The sequence below is a fragment of the Hetaerina americana genome, unplaced genomic scaffold (assembly GCF_022747635.1).
Source record: "Hetaerina americana unplaced genomic scaffold, ioHetAmer1.1.p SCAF_6, whole genome shotgun sequence".
Taxonomy (NCBI): Eukaryota; Metazoa; Arthropoda; class Insecta; order Odonata; family Calopterygidae; genus Hetaerina; species Hetaerina americana.
This window is the reverse complement of record NW_027287205.1, coordinates 44,307,817-44,333,533: the sequence shown is the minus strand read 5'-3', so window position 1 is coordinate 44,333,533 and position 25,717 is coordinate 44,307,817. Positions and strand designations below refer to the sequence as shown.

The 25,717-nt window shown below is 39.9% G+C and overlaps 1 protein-coding gene across 1 annotated transcript in view; it reads right to left on the bottom strand.

Annotated features, from left to right (window-relative positions):
• LOC139695326 (centrosomal protein of 170 kDa-like) overlaps positions 1-25,717 on the bottom strand; it is a 277,342-nt gene that overhangs the window by 151,587 nt on the left and 100,038 nt on the right. The gene's annotated exons all lie outside the window — the stretch shown is intronic.

The following is a 25,717-nucleotide window of genomic DNA, read 5'->3' as shown; positions in this document are numbered from 1 at the left end:
CATCTTGCTTCAATATAGCTTTAAATCGAGTATTATTAAAAAATTAGCCACAGGGTGTAGTATGGACTAAACAGAGAAAAACAGGGAGTAATTCCCTGGTTCCTGATTATAAGGCTAAGCTATTTCAGAAGGATTTTCAATCTTTTGGTAATTATAATTTTCATTCTGTTAGTCATTTGTTCCTACAGTTTTAATCTCAAGCCACACACTGTCCAGTAAGAGTACATTTCCTCATTTGTGAATGGTTAAGGAACTGATTCATTTTTCCATTTATATTAAAGAAACTCAGTAGCCTCTGGGTAAAGCATACAACTGCTGATAGGAAAGTCCTGTGTTTAAGTCCAGATGACACCTCTGAAAACGCCCACGTAAACGAAAACTGCATGATTCTCAATGTAATCGGACAATCAGGGCGTAGTTGCCTCTTACGTAGATTACGAAAAGGCTTTTGATAGATGGAATTGGAAAAAAATAATTAGTATATTGCAGAAAACGGGAATAGATTGAAGGGAAAGGAGGCTAATCCGTAACCTGTACATGTCTCAGACTGCTCAAGTGCGAGTGGGGAACTGGGAGTCCGGATGGGCAGTTTTAGGAAGAGGTGTAAGGCAGGGATGCCCATTATCACCGTTGCTGTTCAACCTGTATGCAGAGGAAATGATTAAAGAAGCATGGGAAGAACTGGAGGTAGGAATGAAAGTGGGCGGGGAATTCGTAAAATCAGTTATGTTTACTGATGACCAACCTTTAGTTTGTCAGTCAGCCAATGGGCGGTAAGCATTGCTGAGTGAATTGGAAATTCAGTGCGTTAGATATGGGATGAGAATCAATATTAATAAAACAAAGGTTATGCGGTTTTCTAGAAAGAAAAAGGCTAAGCTTAACATTTAAATAGGAGGGCAAAAACAAGAGCAGGTAGAACAGTTTATGCATCTCGGAAGTGTTTTGGACCAATATGGTCAAAGTAGTAGGGACTTAAGGAGAAGAATTGCGCTAAGGAAAGAATCTTGCACAAGAAGGGAATTTATGACAGGGACATTGAGTAAGGATGTTAAGAAAAGACTCGTCAAAACCTTAATGTGGAACGTAGTTAGTTTTGGCGCGGAAACATGGTCACTAAAGCAGGATGATAGAAGTAGATCGGAGGCTTTTGAAATATGGGTGTGGAGAAGAATGGAGAAGGTGAAATGGACCGAAAGGAAAACAAATGAGGAAGTACTAGGTATGGTGGGCGAGGAGAGGGGTTTGTTGGAAGAAATCCTCAGGAGGAAGGAAAAATGAATGAAGGGCGTATTGATCGGCAGTGAGATTATTGAAGACCGTAATAGAGGGGAGAATGTTAGCGTATTTATTGGACTGAGTAGTACCAATATTTCCATGGATACCAAAGGCGTGACATGGAAAGGAACTCACCCCTGTTCCCCAATGTGTGAATTTCGCATGTGGGGAAATCAAGGTCTATGCTTCACAAATCAAACCAACCTTAGGGCAGATTATCGTTTTTTTATTTTTTAATGTTATCGGTTGAAGTATGCGGTAATCTAGAACATGATTACTCTGCAATATCTACCTTTTTTAACCCTCTTCGAAGGCCGATTAATATTTGTGAAGAAAGCTGACACATCCAGGGTCACTCACATCGATACATTTTAAGCCGCCCCGCTGTCAAGTGTGGCGGACGTATTACACAAATCCGGTCCTCTAAATATACGGAGACTCCATGAATCTCTCCCGCATGACCCAGTTGGGATTCTTTGCATGGAAGGCCCTCGGGAAGCCATGCCAATACCAAAGCCATCTGAATTGAGACTACTGGGGTGTGCCGAGTAGCTAACAAGTTTATTTCGAACTCTTGATCCGATAATGGACTTCCGACCTTGCGGCTGCAGTTGCCACAGCACTTCAGAAGAATACTTCGTCCTTCAATTGATTCACAGATGAGACTTCAGTATTCGCTAAGATTTCACCTGACCACATACGGAGATAATACGTTGTAATGTTGCTGCTTAAATGCGGAGGAAAATTTGTACCAGTACCTTGCAGATATTTTCCTCAGCAAGACGAACTGAGTAGGTTCTATTAACTCCAAATAAGATCAAATGTATTACCAACATAATCTGTCCTACGCTTCATTTCAGTTATTCTTAGGTGAACAACATAATTTGAGCTAAATAGACAACTGGTCAACTAGTACGGACCCAAGGGAGACTAATTTACATATTAGCCACTTGCTTAGCATACATTACCATGACTACCATGAATATTTATGCACAACATCGCAAATATTTCATTCTTTCCTAAGTCTCACACCCTCGTGTTCCTTTGAATGCATCACAATACTTGTGGATATTACCTGAGCGTATAGAAGGGTGGATACAGAGTATTTTAACAGAGGATGTAATGTTGAAGACTAAGATAGAAGGGCAGGCCAGGAAGGGATAGAATAGGAAAAGCATGCTGGACAGAACTAAGAGGGGTTGAAATAATGCGGAATTGAAGGGAAGTTTGATGTATTTTGAGGTGTCAGGTGGTGTTTTGTTAGACGAAGCTAAGAAATCCATAGATGCTCACTCCGTTCCATCCAAAATTTACTTTCAACGTAGATTAACAATAATAATCATATTTAGTAAAGACATTTACACATTCTACGAGGTCGGTGTATTTGAAAATACAGGGGAATGATCGTAAAAATGGATAATTTTTACCGTTAGGAAAACATATTCTATTATAGACTTCCTACTCAATACGAATTCACGAGATAAATGAACATCGCAAGACATTTTCGATATGACGGAGAAACCTATTCTAGCTACAATGGGTAGCTAGAACAGGTATCTAACATTTTGGATCTCTATCTCTCAAATCACACTTGTTACGTAGTACACTGCTGCCATGAAGTACTGAAACTAATTGAAGAACGAAGTGGAATTACATCAATTCAATTAAGTCCAGTTCTTGCATTAAATTCATACATTCTCCACAAATAGAATCCATTTTATTTTTCACATATTTCAGGATGCTGGATCCGGTCTTTTCATAGAAACATATCTGGTAATCCGAAACTTGACTTGGCACAATTTTCTTCCTCCTAACGGTATTTGCTTGGTCATTCCAATGCCTCCTCCACAAAAAACGGCACTTTTTCAAATCGCCTCCGATGTAACCTTGACCATCGATTTTTCAAATCGTTAAAGAAGAAGCACATTTGAATGGATACGCATACAAAGAGCCACATTAGACACAAAGCTATTAACGGATGAAAGCGGGTGAAAAGCGTTATTTTGGAAACTCACCATCGCCTTCGTATCGCCAGAGACGATGAAACGAGACACCCATTTACTGAGCTCAGATGCAAGTTTCCTCTTCCAACTTAAGGGCGAACGATGATGGCCAAGTCGTAATTATAGGTCTCCAGAAAAGTTCCCTTCTCTCCAGAATAATGTTAATTATAAACTATGAATGAATGAAATAATTTCATACAATGAAATAATTTAATTAACTATTATATTACCCTATTTAATAAATAACCATAAGGATTAACTTATAATTAACTAAAATAACACAAAAATAGTTCACAATACCAAAAAATAAGCCAACTCGTCTTTGGTTAAATTTTATATCCCTTACTACTTGGCACTGTGGTCCCGGAATACGAACGCTTCTCCAATAATGGAACAATACGAATGAAGCTTTCTTCACAGGAAAAACTTGATGACAACTCATGTTTAATCTATACATTCTTCTTATCGCAAAAGAGCGAGAGACGTTTGAAAACTATTAACTATCATTTCGTAAGTCAGTTTCTCTATTTTTCCACATTGGACTACTACGAGATATGCACCGCACTAAACGATGTTTTGTGATATCCCATACAAATATTCATCGTTGGCTGAGGTTTAAGGTCTTGGTGCTGTTTGTGAGTCTTATCAAATGAACAAATACGCCAATCCACGATGAAAAATCAACACTGTGTAATTATTCCCTTTAACAAACATTATGGAAATTTCACATGAGGAGCACCACTACTTCCAGTGAAATTCGCAATCATCACCCTCAGTATCTCAGAAAAGGTGAAGTACTTGATAGTTACATAGGCATCAAACCTTTCATGGGTGGAAAATATCAGAAGAATATGCGGGTAAGCTTGAAAGAAGGTAGATTTTATCAGATGGGTTGAAGGCAATTTAAATGAAACTGTAAGAGATTGGCATTAGTTTGCTTCAGTCAGGAAACATTTGGAATAGGCGGCTAGTATTAAAGAACACAAGGAGATAACGTAAATTCTGGATTTGCAAAATGTTTAGAGAAAATTCACTAGATTTAGTCAAAATTGCTAAGAGAAGACAGTAATCGTGATGAGTGTTGGAGGAATTAGGTTGGCAATTTCTTGATTCACACAGAGAGCAGGTAAGGCTTAGAGTTTTAGAAAGGCAACGGAAAATTGAGACTTCTTTCAAAAACGAGGGAATTATTACGGTACCAAACCATAGCGGTCATAACAAAATCGACCTTAAGCACCAGAATATTACCTCCATACAAAAATGTCATTATTTAGACATTCACTGCGTGATGTATGAAAACATATTTGCGTATTGGCGTAGGTTTATCTTTGTAAATGAGTTCATATATATTCAAATGCATGTATGAATTATTAAGTGTGCATGAATCGCTGGAGCCCTATCACCCACCGTCATACGCCCCTGCGACAGTTCGCGGAGAACTGTGTACCCGAAGCGTCAGAACGATATGGATATAATGTAGACATATAATCTTCATTATGCTTTCTATTTGCCCATTCCACTTTCGGAGTTAGTGAATAAGTCACAGCATCGTAAAAGAAGTCAAGTACTACTGACAAAACATGGTGGAACGGCTACATGCTATTAACTGCGTACTTGACGAGGCGATCGCTCTCCGTGCGAGATATTTAATCAACACACCTCCCAGGCTCCCGAGCTGAGCAAACGAAGCATTCACAAGCCATCTACAACACCCTTTGCAATGAAATCAACGGCCCTAGGCTCAAGCAAAAAAGATTTCTCATTATTATTAATATTTGGTATTCTACCGCTCGAGTCAGGGTTTGGATGAAAGCAGACTGAACACAGACACACTTCTTAGCTTCTCCTAAGAAACACAACCTAAAACTCGAAATTAACATAATCCATTCTTCAATTCTACAGACTTCCTTTCTCCTTTCATTCCGAGCAAAAGACATCTTTTCCCTCCATCTACCTCGCTTGCCTAATGGCCATATCAAAAATAGCAGTGCACTAAAATGCTCCTCCCCACATCATTGTATGGAAGTGAAACTTCAGTATACCAGTATAAGAATACATTTCGACCAAACGGGTGTGTTATGGCGTGCTTGAGAAATAAAATTGATTCGTGCATGGGTGGTGGCCCTAAAAGTACCCGCTACACGCCCTTGAGGCGGCTCGTGGGGCATTGTGTAGATGTACCTCTTCTCCCACATAAATTAATCACACATAAATCAATTTAAATTGAAATATTCCTGCTCACTTTAATGATAAAAGTGAATGCTGCGAATCTGAGATCTCATCTCTGGTTGGCCTGAATGATATATATGGACCACTTAAGTAACAGAGAGCGCCAACCCATCGAGGCAAATAATGTTTCACAATCATCAGCAGAGCGTCAAGTTCAAGTGTCTAATCATCACCGGTGAATCCACCACACACCAGGAAAGACCACATGACCGCAGAGGGATTTTTCATTCGTACGTTCCCCGCGAAAGAAATTGAGTGCCAAATGATTCCTCCCTCTCATCTATTTTTTTCCGAGAACCTCACTTCACATACGAGAGAGATACCTACACACCCAAATCCAAACAGGGAAGAGAGTAGCTGAGTGGCGCCTCTTGAGGAATAATTTATGGATGGAAATATTTTTTCCCGTTTCTTTCATCGGCGATGTTTCATGGCCTCTGGTGGTGCTGCGCTGTGGTAGGCGGCGGAGAGGATGGGAAGGATGGTTCAGCATCGCGGAGGATGAAAGGTGGGAGAGGCTGGTGATTAAGTGGGTCGGCTCGATCGCTGAGCGCTTCGAAAGGGTACGATTCACCAGTCGAGCGTGATGGGAGAGGGAACGTGGAGAAAGGGAAAGCAAAGAGGCAAAAAGAATTACCAGGAAACTTTCGACTCCGTAAAACATTGACTCTGTAAATAGGAATCTCACCAGAGTTGAACAAAACGACACGTCTGGATGTCACTTTTTGACAAATTATTTTTTTACAATATATCGCAATCACAGAGCAAAATTATGCATGTAAAACTCATCCCTTATGCGTCCTATATTACGTACCCTCTAACATATATTTCCTGTTTTCGAAGGGTTTTTCTCGCCTTACGTAGTTGATGTAGATTTTATTCTTGCTAAACCTACAAGGATATATATTTAGGGACACAGTTTTATTTTTTGTGTTTGCATGTGCGAAAGTTATTTTCCCTGAATTATGTTTGCATGGAACTTTTCGTGAATGTCTGGAAGAGTGAAATTTTCATGAGTTTCAGGAGTCGTGCATTTTTCACGTTTGTGGTTACCCTATTACCATGTCCCGAGGAATTATAAGAAGCCTGAGAAACTTGAAAACTTGAGAGACTTAAAAAATACCGACGTGGTTTCACCAGGCTGACGCGTGATTCCTCAATTCGATATCAGAGGTCATCGGCAGGGTAGCAAGGCAAAAAGAACGCTCTCATGCTCGAGCATTGAGATATTTTTTTTGTCACGGCAAGAAAGGATTGCCGTCGGAAGAAACAATTTTCGACATCAGTGAAGAAATGGTTCGGCAAAACCTAAATAAACACTTCACTTTATAATGTCGCGAGACATGGAAGATAGTAGCAGGATAAAAAATACGACATGGTAATTGGAATATGGAAACACCATAGAATGAGGCACACGAATGCTTCAACCGAATAACTAATAAAGTGCTTCGGATGCATGGTTGAACAGAGCAATAAATGGAAGATACAAAAGGACAGTGGAAAGTAAATTACATTTTCTTAAGTATAAGACAGCACTAACGACCACAACTGAAGGAACCATAGAAGGGAAGAAAGAATGACGAGGATGGCCGATAATGAGTTACAAGTGGCAGGAGATGGAAGAAGTCGGCGCAAGTAAATATGAAGGAATAACGACATTAGAATGTAACAGAATGAATTGGACGGCTATTTCGAGCTGATATTCGTATTAATAGCGTCTGATGATGGCAATTAGGTCTGCAAAAAGGTTGCCATTTTGGTATAGAGATGAAAGAGAATTTCACACCGGGGATAATGAAACAAAGATTTTATGCACACCTTAAATGATAAAAATAACTATAATTCGAGCTAAAATACGAGTCGATTAGGGAAGAAATTAAATACATGATTATATTTCTGCGAGAGACATTAGTAGCGATACATGGGAGCCAGGTGGAGTGGCCAGGAATCTTTTACATCACCGATGGAGACGAAAGTAATAAATTAGAGTACTCTAATAATAAATATAAATAAATGCTGCATAACCTCATACTGAAATCAAAATATAAAAAAACAAATCCCAAGGAAATGCAAGTTGTTCTAATACGAAAACATATTGCAAAAATTGAATATTACAAGTTAGAATGAAAATAAACCAATAACATCTAATTAATGGCTGTTGCACTGACCCAAGGTAGTTAGATAGGATCCCGCTGTGCGCATAAATGTTTCATAATTAAGGTGGAAAATAACTCAGACGTATAAGGGCCTCAAAACTCGTTAACCAATACTATCTCCACTACTTTCACTAAACTACTGAACTAAAACCTCAGTGGCCGCTGGAATCCCTTCGCAAATAGTTCATAAATGGAAAGACAAATTTTGGAGTTTCGGGTGAAAACAACTCGCGGACCAAGTCAAAGGTTATCGGCTTTCGGCAAAAATAAATGCATAATATTTAAAAACCAAAACACATCGAATACTTATTTGATCAAATCGAAAATTAGATGTCTCTGAATCCATGTGCTCAAACATTACATAACCGTTTCGATACGACTACAATTTAAGATTTTGAATTTCATTATGATTGACACAAATTTCAGGTTCAACTGACTTCAACACTTCCAAGTTAAAAATACTTGAACAAATTTTATTACAACGTTCCCTCTTAGTCGGCGAGATATGTCGCTGTACATAAAAAGATGAGGTTCACCAATTAAATGTCAATATTGCTTAACAAGTCTCTCTGAATTCGTTCCCACTTATTTATAGATATCCTAAACAGGTCTTTCTTAATTCAACGCGTCATATGAATACCTTGCCTCATCAATATACGTAAAATGCGTAGGAACAGAGGACAATGGGCGGAAGAGAATGACGTGGCCTACATGTCGATACCACACGCACCGCTGGCACACCACGATCACGGCACTCTGGAAAAGGCGAAAGAAGATGCTCTGAGGGGAAAAAATCTAGCAAATTCTCGAAGGAGAAAATCGATATTCGATGGAGGTACTCGTGATCAACATATGCCGACAATAATCGGCTTTCTCCCATCACGATCATTGCACGTGAGAAGAGCAAATAATGGATCGGACAAGGAGAGGTCACAGGCAGCATACATTACATGTTCCGCAAATTTGAATAAGGCCGACACACTTCCATTTCTAATATCATTCTTGTTTTTTCTCAACGAAAAGCTAGTTCCGGATTAAATGAGGCAATGAGCGGTGAGAAAATAGCTGATATTAAGAAGAATAAAATTTTAGAAAAAACTTCCAGTAAAATTAAAATATTACTAAAAAACGAGCGTTTAGCTAGTTTGCAGCTAATACTCTTAACTCTTATTCGCAAGATGTGCAGTGATAAAAAAAGCGTACCCAAACACCCGAATATTATTTACCCAAAGGTAAAAATATTAGCATTAATTAATCATTGCATAACGACAAAGCACTCGTGCACACGCACGAGTGCTTTGTTATATGAGTTAATATATATTGAAATGCATGCCACAAAGTCTCAACTATCCCTCATAATCACAAAAGAGCCAGGTTTCTAACTAACTGAAGACATTTAATTTTCAATCTAAATTTCGGTTCGACTGCTCCGAACCTATTTCCTATAAGAATCAAGGTTCTATCTTGAAAAATACAATACCTTTTGTGACGAATTCTTAACCCGACTACGACGCAAACGGTTAGAGAAGCTTTTGCATATGCATAGTTGTTGAGATTAGTGTGGGACAGATTCAAATTCATTATGCGTCACACGATCATGACAAGTCTACATGTATCACAACAAAATACTACACATCTACCTCCTTACTGCATTTATTGAAAATATCCCAACTTCAGTCCCCGGCCTTGCCACGTGTATTTCCAATATTATCGGAACGCACATGACAGAGGAAGGCGTGGCACAGAGGAGGGAACGAAGCCTTTCCCATAAATGATTGTACGAATATAGAAAGAGATCACTCGTCCACAACGGCGACGACGGTCATTCAATGCTCAGCAGCTACCGAAACCCAACCATCACCTTTTAACTCTGCAAAAACTACGTTTAAAACTCGCATCCACCCGGAGTTGAAACCCAGGCCTCCGAATAAGGTACCCATAGCAACAGTATATTCACTATCGTAATATACTCTGCAGTTATAATGCCATTATATTTCTTAATAGAGAGTATTCCTTTTGTGTAAAATTCGAACCTAAAATTCTTAATCCTACTTTCACGCAAACGGTTTGAGAAGCTTTGGCATAAACATGGCTGATGAGATTAGTGTTGGATAGATTCACATTCATCGTGCCGCACACGTCTAACGTCAGTGACGCCAATAATTCAAGTAAAAAAACATCATGTATACGCTGAGCAGATAGAATGGAAAGCCAGGCGAGAATTAGCATAAATCTAAGATGCGCGCATAGACTAAAATGCTCTTGGGCGTAAACCAAAGAACCCACTCGAATTCTACATTTGCGTTGAGTAGAAGATTTGTGGTCCTCTGGAGATTAATTAGACGCCGAAATTGTGCTCATCGCTTGAGGAAATAGCGAAAAAGAGTCTACGCCCAGGAAAAACGCTCAAATTTTAGCGAGCTTATTTCTACTTTAAGCAATTTAAGACTCTGCAAAACACCTCGTGGGCGTGTGGAATGGGATGTTACGGCGTCCAGGACGATAAACCTTTGACTTTGAAATTTTGTTGAGTTATGGATTTTTCGAAAAAGGAATGGCAGATGGCAACAAGGTCAAGATACCAAAATTTGATATCCAGACGCACATAACCTTCGTTTTGTCACAGTGACGAACTGTTCGAGGGAATGATGAATATTTAAATAGCAGGAGGCTACATATCTTCCTAATTTAAAAGTGGATTAGGTTCGTGCGGTGGCTTTTGTAGCTTTCCCATCCCAGAAGGGCCCGGGTTCGAAACCCGGGGGTTGGGAGAATCTTCCAGAGAGATTCCGATAACTCCTTGGGTACCAAGTGCAGAGCATTTAACTCTGAGGACACTGTCCGTCAAGTGGGACATTACATTATTTGCCCCCATTCGTTCAAGAGCAGGCTAATGTCTACGCAGGGTCTCTCTCCACCCTCTCTACCAAATGACACACCTATCCCAATCCGCGCAAATAGTCTCAGCTATAGGTTGCCCTCGTACTTACTTATTATATTTGGAACGCATCGCTGTGGCTATCGAGTATTCTGTGAATAGTGAGGAACTGGTGAAAATGACGAGATGTCATTGAGATTTTATACCTATCTAGTATTACGAGATTTTATACCTATCTAGTATTACGAGATTTTATACCTATCTAGTATTACGAGATTCACTCAAGTTCCAGGTCTCCTAATGTGTGTCCCCGAACTGGCAATAGATATATGCGGTCGAGTTTAAAATGCATGGGCATGCTTTACAAAGACAAGTCAGAGCTGTACTAGTGTACTGCACCGTACAGTACACTAGTTCACGTGGATTCCGCTAGAGTGCGGTACGTTTCCATTATTTAAAATTGCATCATTGAGTAAACAAGAGCAGTTTGTATTCAGCCGTTTTCTGCATTCGCGAGGCTTAACCCCAATCGAAATTCATTGTAAATTGAGTGAGACACCCGGTGATAGTGTTATGGACGTAAAAATGTGATTTAGTGATCTCAAAGAAATGCTGGAAAGTTCAAACAAGGCCAAACTAGGCCAGCCGGAAGCCAGGATGCAGGAGTTCCTGCTTCAGTACTTTCCCAATGGTCAAAAGGGACCACAGCAGAAGTGTTTGGCGGTGGCCATTAAATCATAGCATCGACGTTGAGAAAAAATGTGTCCGTCTACAGGGAGATTATGAGGAGAAGAAAGAGAGGTTTCAACTTTATCGTGTGTATGGTTTTTCAGAGAAAATTAGGAGACCTTAGAATATGAGTGCACATCTTACATCCAATACATGAATGAGTTCATTTCTTGAAATTTCTGATAATTACGTTGGGTTCCGAAGAAAATTTCCAGGAAAATCGCAGTGAGTTTTCATTTGATGAGAGGAAAGAAAAACGTCGTGATATCCATCGATCATTAAAATTGAAATATCTTCGCTATACTCGCATCGATATACTCCTATTGCACGAGCTGCGCCAGTCCGATTGTTCCATGGATTCACGAAGAGAGTACACAAGACCTAGCCTCTTTTGTTACTCTGGTCTTTTTTATTATGGCACCAAATCAAGTAAAATCAACCACTGAGATAAAAGAGGAGAGACAGATCGCCACAGACAGATTCCAGTACTCGTTCTTCCTTCTCACGATGCACAATCATAAGATATCAATCATAAGTCGAACACAAGCTAACGAATAGTAGGTACTACGCGTCAGCATTAACCTACTCTTTACGAAAGGCTCCAAGGGGTCCGCAGCTTAACATCCCATCCGTGAGACGGCGTACCAACTCAAAAGTACCCTCTACAAAGCACTTCAAGTAGGGATCGGGATACCACTGAAAAATATCTCTTTGGGTGGGAAGCCAGTATGTCAGCGTACACTATCGTAGTAGTAGTCGTTTTTAGGGGAGGCGACCGACAGCTAAGGTCATTTGCGCCATAGTGGATGGACAGGAAAGGATTAAGGGAGGAGAGAAACCCGGCGTCGGCATTAGCCTGCTCTTTACGAAAGGCGCCAAGTGGTCCGCAGCTTAACGTCCCATCCGACGGACGGCGTACTCATTCAAAGTGCCCTCCACAAAGCACCTCAAGTAGGGATCGAGATACCTCTGAAAAATATTCAACACCGCCGGGATTTTACCCGCGCCCTCAGGGTGGGAAGCCAGTACGTTAGCCCCCGCACCATCTCGATCCCCGCGTACACTATCCCGATCCTCACAAGCTAACGAATTCTGACCAATTTCAATTGTATCGGGCTCAACCTTGTGAACATTCATCTTGAGGATTGAGACAAACTGTAAATTCACAAAATGTTGTTGATAAGGTACTAGCGGTTTCATCAACGAGGTACCTGTGTGATGAAACTGGTAGAACCGTATTACTAAATTTTTGTGAATTTACAAAGTTGGCTTATTCCTCAGTATTGATAAAGTTAAATGCAAAGACTAATGATGTCGACAAAAACAATCATTACTACCTGAATTGTATCCCAATCGAGCATATTTATACGAATAAATACGTACCAAAGCACTCCATTATTTTTCAGTTAAAAAAGATAAATCTTATGATTTTGTCAAGCATACCTCCTACTTCTGGATGCACTCGTAATTAAGATGGATGTATATATGAAAAATATATAAATATTTATGCATGCAACGCCATATGTCCCGACGAGCACGTAAAGTAAGTATCCTTAACCCTTCAATGTTGCCTGTATCCAGTCCGGGTTATCCTCCCGCTTCACAGAAGCCTTGCGGGTCAATTCCGCGCTCCCCCTCTCACTAGCTCGACATCACGCCCCTCTATTGATTCTTGTTTGTTTACCTCATCACGTAGCCCTTTCTTCGCCCTCACGGGAGACCCCCGCCACACCGCCGCGCTCTCAACTACCTTTCCCCTCAACTGACGCCGCCGCATCGCCCTTCGCCTCACTGCGTTGTCGCTGTCGCCGCGTAGAGATGAGTGACGCGTGTGTACCTACCTGTTTGGTTGGTCGTGGGAAGGGAGAGACTCGTAATGGTGGAATTTCCATTCGAACGGCGAAACTTGGGGAGTCGATCGGTAGAAAGTTGAATGCGGACGTTCCGTGAATATCATTAATAAATAATTAAATTTAATCCATAACCCTCACCATGATCAATGTCACATGCCTTTGATTCTATCTCGAAAGAGTAGATTCCAGGGAAAGTTTATAGTGATGCCAAGGCAGGGCTGTAGGATATAAACAAGATAACTAGACGTGCTGATGTGTTGTTTATATAGATTGCGATGATGTTCAAAATGTATTATTAGTCCCGTCGTACAACGGTAGGAGGGATCAACTGTAAAACCAACAGATTAAAGATGCCATTTATTCTACAAGGGATCGGAATAACCGCAAATGAAGGCGCTCGGGGGAAACATTTTATTTTAAGTAGCCAAGTATGTTGTTACTCCTGTTATTTTATCCAACTCTTATTTCAACGTTATTTTTACTAACACATTGTCTCACGTGTGTAGGTATTTCCATTATTTAACATATTTATTGATAGCTCAAAATTAAAGTACGCAACTTTAATGCTGCGTTCCTATTGTGGACTCACCTCTTGGCAAGAAACCTGGCACAGCGGGGTGCCAACATCATGGGTGAGTCGATGCATTTGATTCAATCGATTATTTTAAAATTTTTAATTTGGCATGCCTATTGTTGAATCACCTCCTGCCACACACCCAAGTGGTGACTGGTAGCGAACCTTTTAGATTTAGATGCAAGGATCGGAATACTCTGACCGGCTGCGCTAAGGGAAATGTATTTTTTTATTTAAATTTTAGGTAACCTAGAATATTGGTATTGATTTATCTAATCCTTACGTCAATTTTCAACTCTTATTTCATTGATCAACCATTATTTTATTGTTCTTCTTGTTATCAGCAGCGCGTCTCGTATGCGTGGAGAAGTATTCTGAATTCAGACAACACAGTTCACGTCTCTGTAGTAAATATTACCTCGATTATTTGAACTACTTTGTATTTTCATTGATAACTAAAATTTTATCAACACTTAATTATGATGTAGCATGCCTGGTGTGGAATCACAACCTGCCACGCACGGTGGCTTTCAGGGTACGATGTAGATGAACAGAAACCGAGACACCGAGGGAAACGCGGTCTCTCTTTCAGTCGCTGTAGATATCTTCGCTAAGCTAATCAAATACGACAATATACATGTAGGTATTGGTTGAGGCCGATATGTACTTTGCCGAATTTCATTGCGGTGTAAGAATTTTTAAGAATTAAAATTTTGCGTTCCGAATAATCTATGTAAAGCAATGTTAAATTAACAATACTTCTATGCCTACATAGTACTTTGCAATTTAACACTGGGTTAAATGTAAAAAAATAAACAAAAACACAGGTCCGGAAGAAATTCCCGCTAGAACACTGAATGAACTTGTTGTGGGCATTGCACGTTTTCTATCCACAGTTTCTTTCAATAGAAAAAGGTTCAGTACTTCAGAACTGGAAGCCAGCTCACATAATCCCTCTCTACAAAGGTGACGATTGGGAAGGACCCAGTAATTACAGACCAATTTCATTGGCACCAATATCCTGCAAACTCTTAAAAAATCATCGTTAGCACTACACCGTATTTCTCGAAAGTAGTAATCAAAGGCGCAACGGGTGTGTAGGCAAAAGAGTCTACGAACCGCTTTCATAATTCAATATTAACAATGCTTAGTGTTGATGTTTTTCGACACTGATCGGCTATGCTCTCATATATCTCTAGCTATCACTGCTTTTTTTTTTAGTTATACGACATGTTAAGTTGGCATTCCAAAAGCATCTGCACGCTGCTTGGAATCGTGGCAATCCCGTCATCTGAGCAAAAATATTCACTAGGAGTTAACTCGGGAGAGGATGGCAATTTGGAACACACCTTTCAAACAAAACAATCTTTAGAATTATTATTAATGGTATTCTACCGGTTTAAGTAGGTTTTAATGGGGACAGCTTGCACATACAATTGCACAATAACACATTTACTTGTCCCTCCTATCAGGAAACACACCTGACATCCGACACTAAAGCAAGTCCCTCTTCTATTCCGCATACTTCTTTTCCTCCATTCATCCCGTCCAAAATGCCTATCCAATTCTTAGACCTTCCTCGTTTGCCTAGCATTCTGCCCTCTACTGCTGTTTGCAAAATTCCACTGCCAAATAAAATTCGCATCCATCTTTCCTCCCTCTTTTCGTTTCCTCCCAACAATCCTCTCTCCTCCCTCAATATGCAATCTTTAGCATATCCTGAATAAATAGAGTCGAAGAAGATACGCGGGTCATTGGCCACGGTTACAAAGGGAATCGAACCCGGCTAGTCGCTTTGGGAAAACACTTCGCTATCCACCACGCGAGCCGGACTCGACAGGAGTGGGGCGAGGTTGTATGGGAGGGACAGGGAGGGGAAGAGGAGAAAGGGAGAGGAGAGAAGAGAAAGAGTCCCTTTAAGCACCTGATAAGTGGACGACCTCGACTCGCGAATGAGTCACCGATACTTGCGGATGGAGGGGGGAGACTTGGGTAGGGAGAAAATTGGAATGGGGAGAGGGTGAGGGGGCGGTTGGGAGAGACTTGACGGAAAGGAAACGGTGAGGCCTCCACGTGAGTCACTACCCCAGGGAGAAAGGATTTTGGTTTCTGGCGGAGAAATGGTTTCCTTTCCCTCATGGCTTTATTATTCCCTTTCCCCTTTCTCTCTACATTTCTTCTCGTTTCGCTTCAAATAATCCGATTGGGATGCGAACGGTTTATACGTAATTCTATCCAACTTCGCAATTCTATGCAACGGTGAACCATCAGTAGAAAATATATTTGAAAATGTCCAGGAGGTTAGTCCAAGCCATTAGGGGTTTCGGGGATCGAACCAATGACTGCCAGGCACAAACTTAAAGATATCATTATTGCATTATTATATTAACGTTCAGATCAATATTATTTAAATATACAGGGGAGCCATTTATTTTATGAGGTCCTATTCTCGACGAGGGAGCTGTTCTATTCTCTCATTTTTATCCGAAGTGTTTGGGTATTTTTGTTGTAGATCGTCGCTTACGAGTGTCGCTGGTAGCAGTGAAGAAGACCCGTAAATATAGTTCCAGTTTTGTAGGGCTTACAAACGCGATGGTCAATACGAAACACTGACTGGTCCGTGGTAAATAAAAGGAACATCATCCTCATCGTGAATTCCCGATTCCCGTCTCATATGCCTAAATTAAAAAAATATTGGCCCTTTTTCCCCGTTTTTCGGAAATTTTGAAAAAATCAACTTATTCCCGACCTTGGGTAGCCACCCTGATATAAATATGTGCAATGTTTGTGAAGATAAATTTTTACCAACTTCGAAAAAGTTGGAATGAGATCAAAGTATTTCTTAGACAAAATAATCCAATAACATGTTCATTATTTGGAATACCATTTTTAAGTGACGAACACTTTGGAATAGGGAGAAGGACAATTAGTGTAAAGGCAAAAAGGACGAAGAACTACTCCAAAGAATAACTATAAATACTGATTCTTTGATTTCCGCAGCACTGAGCGGTTGTTTTCTGTTTATCTCTAGTTACCATTGCGTCGGTTTGGTTGAACGAGTTTCGTTGGGACTCCAGTAGCCTCTACACTTGAACGACGCTGCTTGGGATGCAGGGAAAACCATCGGCTGAATATTCATATTCACGCGGTGATAACTGAAAGGGAGTTTAATTTATAAGCAGGGGAGCAACGGTCAATGATAGATTTTACTTGGACTTTAACCACTAATATACAAAGACGTGTTCTTGTAAGTGGTGCAGTCCCTCTACCGCACTAATTGAATACTCGTAAATACCCATTACATTATAATCCATCATTCTTCAACACTTTCCTTCTATCTCGATCAATGCCTTGTGGGACGTGATGGTCCAGTGGGCAGAGCGTTGGACTACCGACGGAAGGGCCCATGTACGATTACTAGGCACCCTCAGATTTACATGTGCTGCGTGATTTTTCAGACTTACGGACTCGCCGGAAAACAATTGGCAGCACAGGGAAAGAAACTGCCTCCCCCCTACCCTGATGTGTGAATTTCACTCTATTGGGATTAGTATTAGATGAGCTCTACCCGCACCTATCAAATCAACCGGCAGGTTGACACCTGAAGTTGGTTGGAATATGCCGTCCACAAAATATGTGCGACGTTTAACGAGTCCTGAGAAAAAATAGAAGAAACAAATTATTTTCGGTAGATTTATTTAATTTTTTAACATTTTATTCTGTAAGCTCGATACGCTTTTCCCAGCGTTTCTCGAAAATTTCTACACCTTCTAAAAAGTAGCATTTCATAAGGCCCTGTATTGGCGATGACCTCCTCGTTTGACGTGAATTGTTTTCCGCCGAACCATTTTTTCAAGTTTTGAGATTAAAAATGTCACTGGGGGGCCAAATCTGATCCTTTGGATATTAATCTGGTACCTATAATCACGAATGCAGACTTAGGACATTTAGAAAGGTACAGGACAGCAGAGTGTTCTTGCGACACCGAAGGAATCATTATGGCGCCAAATTATAGAGGTAGATTCGACCACTAGGAAAAAGTCACTGGCCACAGGCCGATTCAAGTATTTGTTTTTCTCCCGCATGACACGCAATCATAACAAAATCGAATTTAAGTATCAGAATATATTTTCCTCCATAGAAACATTAAATTATTTAGTCAATTACTGCGTGATATTGTATACATAAGATAACTAAAAGACATGCTTGCTTATAGGTGTAGGAATATCTTTGTTAATGAGTTCATATATATTCAAATGCATGCATGAATTATTAAGTATGCATGAATCGCTGGAACCCTATCACCCACCGCCATACACCACTGCGAGGGTTCGCGGAGAATTGTGTAAACGAAGTGTCAGGACGATCGGCAGAGAATGCAGATATCCAATCTTCATTATGCTCTCTATGTGTCCGTTCCACTTTCAAAGTTCGTGAATAAGTCACAGAATCGTAAATTAAGTCAAGTACTATAGGCTAAACATGGTGGAACGGCTGCATACTATTAACTACGCACTTAACGACAATCGCGCGAGATATTTCAGCAACACCTCTCAGGCTCCGGAGCTGAGTATACGAAGCATTCGCGAGCCATCTACAACACCCTTTGCAATGAAATCAACGGCCCTAGGCTCAAGCAAAAAATATTTCTCATTATTATTAATATCAGGTTTTCTACCGCTTGAAGCAGGGTTTGGATGAACGCAGACTGAATACCGACACACTTCTTAGCCTCTCCTAAGAAACACAACCTAAAAATCGAAATTATTATCCATAATTCATTCATTCATTAATCCATTCTTCAATTCTACACACTTCCTTCCTCCTTCCATCCCGAGCAAAAGACATCTTTTTCCTCCATCTACCTCGCTTGCCTAATGGCTCTATCAAAAATAGCAGTGTATTAAAATGTACTCCTCCCCACATCATTGTATGGAAGCGAAACTTGATTATGACACTATTAGAATACATTTTGACCAAAAGCATATACATATGAGATATAGATTGTTGGCGGAATGGAAGAAATGTGATGCTTGAACGACAGGTCAACGAATTAGAATTAGATATACCGGTAATAGACAAAGATGAATGACATGAAATATACTGGTTTGGTGATGCTGAGACATAGGGTGAGATTAAGCCAACTGAAGACATTAAGTCATAGCAACATAAAGAGTTTGCATCATATAATGTATGTACTATAGTCAAAAGAAGTATGAAAGAAAATACTGAAGAAATTAGTCGACGGGAGTCAGTTGCCTCGAGTATTTTAAAATCATGCTTTTTTTAATATACTGACATGAGACCATAATAATTCCAGTGAATCTTACAGCCGTAGTGGCTGCTTGTCTGTGCGCCTATTTAAAATCTACCTTTAACGGCAGACTGACGAATAATAATAATAATAATAATAATAATATATGTTATCACAGAAATGTCATAGATATAATATTTGTTGTGGACTCACCAAAACCTATCATTAAAAAGAATATTACCAATAAGAATAATGACACCGAAAGAAAACTACCGTTATGATATTTAGGTAAGTAATCCCTCGATTTAATTGGAAATAAGGTTAAATCAGGTTCGATATAAATCTTGATCTACATGAAATCTGTGGTTCCAGGCGTCATACACAAGTACACAAACACTTGGTCATTCCAAACAAAAGTTATAAAACAATTTTGTGCGAAGATTTTGTGTAATAATTCAACAATATGCATATATACCTCTATAACTGAGTAAAAAAGCATTGAAACAAAATGAACCAGTAGGCTATGCGAAATCTCCCAAAGGGAAGGATTACTCAACCCGCGCCGAGATATTGCGAATAGATATCACTCGTGTTTTTAGCTCACCTTTTGAAACCGGAATCATTAGCCAACGTCTGTCAACAGTGCGTCCTTTACTTCCAAAGCACTTCTCCCCTATTTTGGTATGACGGCCCCTTTGATTGGCGCGCTTCAATCAATCGACGAGTGATACGAATGGATTAATTGGACACTGGATCGATCTGTGGCGAAACGGATCGACGGAAATAGAGTCCACGAGATTCGAAGGCACTTTTAAGGGAAGCTCCGGGAGAAAACTGCGGAGAAAACCCGTGGGGGAGGGAGGGGGAAGGGAACATCCCTGGATGACGGTAAAAGGAGCGAGCGGGTAGGTTACAGCTATGGTTGATTGCCTAGCAGTACGATCCCTATCTCTCGAGGGTGATATTAAAAATTTAAAAAAATCTAAATATTACGAAATTCCACAGAACTGAGAGATCATTTAATTTAATTATATGAAATAATTATACCGGATTTATTTAATATGAATAATTATATATTTTCAATAGGTCAAGCCTAACCTTGCAATTTCAACATTTTATAATATCATAATCTTACTTTCTTTCCATGAAACCATGCCAACATGTTCACTACGCTCACACACCATTGGGATATTTGAGAAAGTAGAATGTGTCAAACTGCAAAGCAGATTTCAAGAATTCGAACTTTACATCCCGGATATAACGCGTAGTGCCGCGAAATCCGATTAAAGGGAGATTTTCAGGACGACAGGGTGCAATCGAGTAAGAACTTCACTCTAAATTGACCCATCAGAAGCAAAGATTAATTTCACATTTTTGTTTAATTGATACACCTTTCAGATCCAAACACCAGTATAAAATTAAATAGAAGTCCTTGGTGCTTTCCTAGCATTGGAAATTAAATGAAATGCCCACTATTGCAAAAAAAAAGACAAAATACTTTCTTAGCTCCATCGCACAGAATATTTTTCTCAATGAAAGACGAGACACAGAACCATTCCGCTTAGCAAAACTACTTTCGAAAGATTGCAAAATTCACTCTTGAAAGTCTTTATTGTGATTAGCGTGTTTCACTGAAATTTGAGAGAATAATTTCAGAAGGTAAGTAACGCCACCAATAGTTAGAGAATTCCATACATTTTCAGATTACCTGAAAAATATTTTTTTACCAAATTGCTTCCTTTATGCCAATTAATCGTCCTCAAGTCAAGACATTCATTTATAATGATTATGCATGAAGTATCACGCAGTCCGATACAAGAGCCTTGGTTGGAGGGTGAGCAAACGACACGAAAGGAATATTCGCTTAACGCCCAAAACCCAGGTGGGCATATTTACGCTGGACCGGTTTCGACATGTCTCCACTCGGTAAGCATTAGGGAAGAACCTGGTGAGTCACGAGGTCTTCCAAAAAAGCCGACATTTGAAGAAAAAAATTACCTTCACGAACTTCTTACGAGCTTGTAGCTATTCTTTTAAAAGATTTAGATCATGAAGATTTTTAAAAATATTATATTTTTTCAGCGCTTTGTATATTAAACATAGAAATATTTTTTTCTGAATTATGAATATCCAGGTAGGAAAAGCCTACCGCTTTAACTATCAATTGGAAGGCATGCAAACTTTCCACGATAAAGCGCCATCTTACAAGCCTATGTGCACACACAGCGATTCTCACCACACAGTAAACGCGGCCATTTCAATTTCCGTATCCTTGCTTTACATTTACTTTTTAAAAAGGTTTTCAAAGTTCAAGAACAATTGATTTGCCTGACTTTTCCAGGTCGAAAGTATGATTTTTACTAGATGGCTATTGGACTAGAGCAAACGGAGCTATACTACAAGTACCGTCTCCCAGAAGATTTTAATATTCTCGTTAACATTTCACTTAATGATTGTAAACGTGAATGAATAACATTTTTGCAATAAGCTGTGACTAAATTTCTCACATCATTAATCTATATTATGGGCAATTAGGACCATTTCATAAGGCACATTTTTCTGAAAGTTAAGATATTCTAAAACGGAAATTACCTGAAAATAAACAAATTCTACACTCCTAATTTCTAACTAATATATGAGTAACACCGGTAACGTTATGTAAATTGAACGACTGTATGAAGTTTCATGATTATGAAACTAATTCAACAACAAGCCGCATAAATACTAAAACCATGTTGAATTTCATTTAATTCGCCTCAAATTCCGGATTTCAAAATTTTCCATTGAAAGCCCTTAACTTACACGATTTAATACGGGCCCGTTATTTTTCCCAAATATTTTCGAGCTCCATATTTTCTTTTAAAATATTTTATACGCACCTCAGATAACTGATTTTGAGGAAAACATTATTTCTAAACATTTCCTCGGGAGAAATAAATATGTTAAATTAGAATTATTAGCACTATTTTAAAGGGTTAGGGCGGGTTTTGATTGACCTTGGAACTACACACCATTGTACTCCCATGGTCTAAATCATACTTTTCATCTCTCTTGATTCACTCTAAAATACCTATTATTTTCCTCCCTCTACATCGCTATCCCAGAATTCTCCCCTTTATTACCACTGCCAGCATCCCATTGCCTCTCAGTATCTCTAGCATCCACTTATCCTACCCTATTCCAATTTCCTCTCAAAGCCATCCCATTTCCCTACCATACCTAGAACTTCACCGTTTGTTTTCCCTTATGTCCATTTCATTTTTCCATTCTTTTCCACTCCCACATCTCAAAACAATCCAGTCTGCGATTGCCCTTCTGCCTCAGCGATCAAGGTTCTGAAACATAAAAAACTACGCTCCATATCAAAGGTTTCACCAGTGTTTCCTTAACATTTTTAACTTCAGGTTCGGGACGTGGTAGTTCAGTGGGTAGCGCGCACTGGGGTACAGATTGGAAAGCCTGGGTTCAATTCTGACTGATGCTGCTAGGCGCCCTCAGCTATATCCAAACTGTGTGATTTTTCTGTCGCCAGGTTTTTTATGGGAAATCATAGGCGGTAAAGGGAGGGACATGCCGCCCTACCTTGATGCTTGAATTTCACACGCCATTTAGTGTAGTTCGAGCTTTATACTCACCTATCAAACCAAACTTCTAATTGATTAATTTGGTTTGCAATTCAGGTGCCTCTCATCAAATCCCGTTTCTTTACATGACGCAATTCTACTTTTTCATCCCTACTACTTTGCCCAACAGCCTGTAAAACACTTCCTAAAAAGGTGAACTGCTTCACCTGTCACAGTTTATGGCCCCAAACTTGAATGTTTATTTCAGGATTCTGTTTTCTTTGAAATCATGTTTATTTCGTTTCATCATGCTGAATTCTCATTCTATATCCATCACGCTGATTCTGCACGGCATCAAGTAAAAACTAAAACCCTTCGACTGAGTGGCTAACCAACTCCTGATCCTCATTAAAATCGGAATAAATATTTTGAGCAAAAGTAACGGAGGAAAAGGAACACATCCTTTACAGTAGATTAAAAAATCTTTAAAATTTTTTATGCTGGAAAAAACACCCCGAGATCAATAATTACCTTAGGAAAGTGGAAATTAAATATAATTTGGAATCTGCATATACGGTGTCGATAGTAAATACCATGCCATATGAAGAACGGCAGATTTCTCGTCGTTATCTAAACTCTCGAAAAAGAAAGCACTGGAGCAAAAAATGAGCGCGGAAAATCGAACAATCCGCACAGACGAAGAAAAGTTTTGTCTACAATATCAAGGGATAGAAAAAAAACTTTTACACTTGGCACTTGGAATAACGATTTTTGTTCCTGGATTGTCACATAACATAGCTAGGGAGATACTCATGAGATCAAAGTGTCAACTCTGCCCCAAGTTGAGTGAAACACTTACGAGAAGCACCCTCTTCGAAGTCCGGTAGGATAGAAAAACAAAGCAGTTTCCAGAGCGTGTCTGCACACGATGGTACTTAGAGAACTTCGCTGTCTCCAGTCTAACTTAGTGGAATTGTTTGAATCACTTTTTAACATCACGGCGACAAAGAATTTGTGTTAAATTTTATCGGAGCGTAATCGGCATGCGCATACTGTTGCAGCCTCGCCATAAAACCTTGAGAGGTAAATTGCAAAACGGATAGATTTAAGATTTTTTTCCGAGAACAATATGAGAAAGAAACAGCTGCGACCCACGCCAACTGGTGAATTAACAGCATCATTATGTGGTAGAGACCAAATATGTCTCCTTGTTCTTTTTTATCCGTAGCTCCGGGAATTCCCTGCGGCAACAATTAATACTTGTTTTCGAAGGTTCCGGGATGTTTTTCTTAATTTGCATGATAAATCTAACAATTATGATTGTCTTTTCTGAGAATTTGAAATCCTAACCTTTAAATAAATATTACAGAAGTATTTAGTAACCATCAGTCTTTCATGTCTGAAATGTGGCCGTACTGTACATGCATTGAAAGGATGCATCCCCTGCCATGCATCATGCCAGTAGCTTACAAGGTATCATGCAGATGTAGATTTAATTATTATTTTTAGCATATTAATGTTATTTTAGAGGTAATCACTATTGTTCTTAATTTATAACAAGTTTTACGTAAGCTGTGAAGCAGAATTATTTCACGCGTCAATACCTTCGTTAAAATATTCGAAAAAAAGGTTAATCATGAGAACGCACTGGTAAAAACATATACGTCACGCTGCACAACACCGTCATAGATTATTGGTAATATTTAAAACAAGCATCGCAAACGACTCGATTGACGATTTTAAATCGAAACCCCCAGATGATATTTAATTCCATATAACAGCAGAGAAATTCGTATTTAAAGTGCAAAAAATATGTCACGTGGAAATCGAAACTGCCAAAGATGCATAAAAAATCACACACTCATGAATTCGGCCAATAAAAATACGTGCAGACAAATCTCAACTTTCCCAGGAGCACAGTGTAGACGGGTCCTCGTACGGGACCGACGGAAGAGAAACACAGAAGACCAAAACCGAGAGGAGCAAACCCTTCCTTATATCACCCAGTCGTTGACAAGCACGGTCGCTCGAACGGAAGAATAAGATATAAGCCACGGAAGGAGTCACGCACCGGCTTCCTCGTCGACACCTCGGTGGCGACAAACATTAAATGCCCCTCAAACTCACCACCGAAACTCGCCGAAGGCTTTAGGGCCGCTGCTCTCAGCCGGGCCGAGAAACGCGACTCGCCCTTCCGGTCTCCCAGGATGGTCGACAGCGAGACATATCCCCGGCCAAACGGAGAGCTGTGCGCGTCGAAGCTGGAGGACAAGCGAAGGCGAGACATCGATCGATCGGTCGCTTTCGGATCCAGGACCCCGTCTCGCGAGTCCACTCCTCGATGCTCGAAAGCCTCTCCTTTTCCCTTGCCCCACGCCGAACGCAAAAATTCTAATTATAAGCACTTACGCGGTCGTGGCTTGCGTAATCTTCCACACGCGAGAGCCAATGCGCGCGCTTGGTCACCGGCGTAAAAAAGCGTAACTAACGCCCAAACACCCACCTGTTGGCAGGGCTGAGCGGTATGGCGTTACATCGGCAACATGCCGATATTTTTTTCACATCGACCAAGACGACGTAGGAGATGCACTCGATGGAATTCATCTGAACGATACCTGTTGTCAATAAACTATGTGAATGACATTGCCGATATCACAATGCGAACAATATTGCAGGTATGACGATAAGAAAACACCACGTTTGAAAATAATGGAGATGCTCTCTCTGTTGCCTGTGACTATATCACCGAATGGATTTATTGAAGGTAGTTTCGATAGCATCGATATGGACTAACCGTCGAAGATATCCGATTAACGCAATATTTCTGAAAATTATTCCCAAGTAGATATTACCCGGAAAACTGGATATTTACTCTACAACTACAGTCAGTGGATATCAGAAAATAATGATCGCACATATCTATTTGCTGCCCACACACACACGTTCCGGGGTGAGGCTCGCCGAAAGGATGATTTTACACATTACATTAAGTTTTCTATTCATCGAACTCAACAATAAGCAAGAGGCCTACGCTTGATTCCTACGTTTTAAAAAATGCGAGAATGAAGAAGGAAATCTTTTGTCGCAAGAAGATATTCTGATAACACAAAAAAACGCGACTATTATCAAAAGTAGTCTACCATTTGAGAAATGTAAAATGCGGTCGTTGAAATCTATTGAATGTCCTTGTGGACTGCTAG